Here is a 2,880-nt window from a genome sequence, read left to right on the forward strand (position 1 = left end):
TATATATATATATATATATACATATATATATACATATATATATATACGCGTGTACGCATACATACCTTTGGTTGGTTGTGCATGACTACGTTAAACAAAACTTACAGAACTCCATATGTGATAACATCCAGGCGTACGTGTGTCCAGGTGTACGTGTGTTCAGGCATATGTGTGTGTGCGTGTGTGTGTGTCTGTGTGTCTGTGTGTCTGTGTCTCTGTGTGTGTTCTGTGTCTGTGTGTGTCTGTCTGTGTCTGTGTGTTTGTGTGTGTGTGTAAAAATAAAACAAAAAATATATTATCGAATATCGCTGCAACTGTTTCTTCAGGAGTTTTTATTTCGGTTGTAAACGTAATTCCGGTATTTCAAGTTATACGATACATTGTGCAAATCCCATGCAAGTGGAATCACAATTGAAATTATTGATATTTAAGATGTACAAACTGGGAGCGACCCGCAGCAGCTCTTCGGAGACAGTAATAAAATAAGGGTTTTAAGTATAATGACCGTTATAAACAAGCAGATAAAGAGATAAAAGAGAACCTATCACCATTCTAATTTGTTATGAACCATAAGAACACATGTTCGGTGCCGTAGTTCCCAATATCTTTTAAAACATTTAAATTGTAATTAAATGTATAATAATAGACAATGGTTTCTGCTACTTTATATGAGTAAAGATAGCCCAGATTCGTTTGCTTCGTCTTATAAGGACAATAGGGACATTGTGTTACACTAAGCTACAAAAATTAGGTCAAGGAACTTTCTCTGTACACTGATATCTATGGTATGTCACTTTTATGTACTTTTATCATGAAGGATTTCAAGTACTTTAAAGGTACAAAATTGTTTGTCGTTTAGAGCGTGGGCATTTAATCTTAAATGCATCTGATTTTTCATATCTGTATTTTTTTATATCTTCACAATGACTGCAATATTCTTATCTGATCACCGATTATAAACTTCATTATAATAGATAGTTCTATAAGCGTTCATTTATCTCTGGGTATTGACTATCGCATAGACAAGTTTCACTAATTAAGATAATCATACGCTTTTATTCCTATGTTCTTATTTCCCTACTTCCTACCTAATTTATTCAATAGATTCTCACTACCAGATCTTTTGCTGTCATTTTACGAAACATGGGTTATTTTTTTCTATTTATTCATTTACTTGTCTTTCGTGGTTTGCTTCTCGGAGAATTTCCTTTACAGCACAAGCAAATTCAGTAATCGGTTATCTTCTTCAAGGGGCCCTGGAATGGCTTAGTTTAATCAAGGGGCTTCTTTCAATAGCAGAGATGGTGGTAGAAGAGTCTACCTAGCCTCGATGGAGTAAGATAGATTTCCAGACATATTCTAAAGACGTATTCGTTACTAAACGTCACAGTATACCATACTGTGTCATGCAATATTATTTATATGTCAGATAAAATAAATTTCTGTTCGATATTTTTGAGATGAGGAATTCTGTACATTATTTACATTGGACGGAAATGTGTCCTCATCTTGCTGGTTGTTACCACAACGTTTCGGCTGATATACTCTCGAGACTTCATCAGGTATCCTGGTGGAATTTTGAACCCAACCCTGGGTTCTCATTGCTAAGGTGTTTTTTGATATTGCATACGTACATATACACATACAGACATAGACTTATGCAAGGTCAGTCGAATATATGCAGAAGTACCTCTATAGATAAAAAAAAGTTCTTTCGATGTTTTATCTAATTCTGATAACACCGATTACTGTAGTATGATATTTTGTCAACAGGTGACGATACTCTCATGTCGTAGCATCAACAAGTGACGTGTACAACATGGAGGACATGGCCACCACTTTGAGCATCTCGTGTGATTGTTGAGTCCAAAGGTAGGTAACTTGCATTAATCTCATGATGTCTTAATAAACTTAGCATTAAAATATTTCCCACGTGGTTGGGAAGCAAGCTTCTTACCACACACACGCACGCACACACACACACACACATACATACATTTATGATACATGATATATATATATATATATATATATATATATATATAAGGATAAGATTGGTATTTAAAATATTGATCTTATCAAGTGGTCAGCATGGGAATAAAAACCATCAAAGGTAATAATTATTTAAAATTATAATACAGGGTATCAAGAGATACCACCACGCTGAAAAAATAGCAGTCAAATCCTGACTCCAAAACCACAATAAATGTCCGCAAGGCACGATTAGCGAAGACGAAGACCAAATAAACCAGTAAAAATAATAAGATAATTTCAAATCCTGGATTTCTGGCTTTGCATAAATGCTCTGCCTTCATCAGTGAAATATACTCAAGTACATAAATACAAATACATGTATATAAACAGTATACTTACATATACGGACGTATACACACATATATATGCACGTATGCACACGACTAGCTTAAATAGCCCGCCTAAACAACTTCTCGTGCGATCCCGGACAGGATATCAGCGCAGTAAATACACTGACAAAACTAATTTATATAAATAAGGATAAGATCGGTATTTAAAATATTGATCTTATCAAGTGGTCTTATCAAGTGGTCTTATCAAGCTAGTCGTGTGCATACGTGCATATATATGTATATGGACGTCCGTATATGTAAGTATATTGTTTATATACATGTATTTGTATTTATGTACTTGAGTATATTTCACTGATGAAGGCAGAGCATTTATGCAAAGCCAGAAATCCAGGATTTGAAATTATCTTATTATTTTTACTGGTTTATTTGGTCTTCGTCTTCGCTAATCGTGCCTTGCGGACATTTATTGTGGTTTTGGAGTCAGGATTTGACTGCTATTTTTTCAGCGTGGTGGTATCTCTTGATACCCTGTATTTTAATTTATATATATATA

The 2,880-nt window shown here is 34.4% G+C and overlaps 1 long non-coding RNA gene across 1 annotated transcript in view; it reads left to right on the forward strand.

Annotated features, from left to right (window-relative positions):
- LOC128249912 (uncharacterized) overlaps window positions 1-2,880 on the forward strand; it is a 30,113-nt gene that overhangs the window by 11,907 nt on the left and 15,326 nt on the right. The window contains exon 2 of the long non-coding RNA XR_008266066.1: window positions 1,774-1,872. This is a non-coding gene — a long non-coding RNA (uncharacterized LOC128249912). The remainder of the gene's footprint in view (window positions 1-1,773; window positions 1,873-2,880) is intronic.

The sequence above is a fragment of the Octopus bimaculoides genome, chromosome 18 (genome assembly GCF_001194135.2).
Source record: "Octopus bimaculoides isolate UCB-OBI-ISO-001 chromosome 18, ASM119413v2, whole genome shotgun sequence".
Taxonomy (NCBI): Eukaryota; Metazoa; Mollusca; class Cephalopoda; order Octopoda; family Octopodidae; genus Octopus; species Octopus bimaculoides.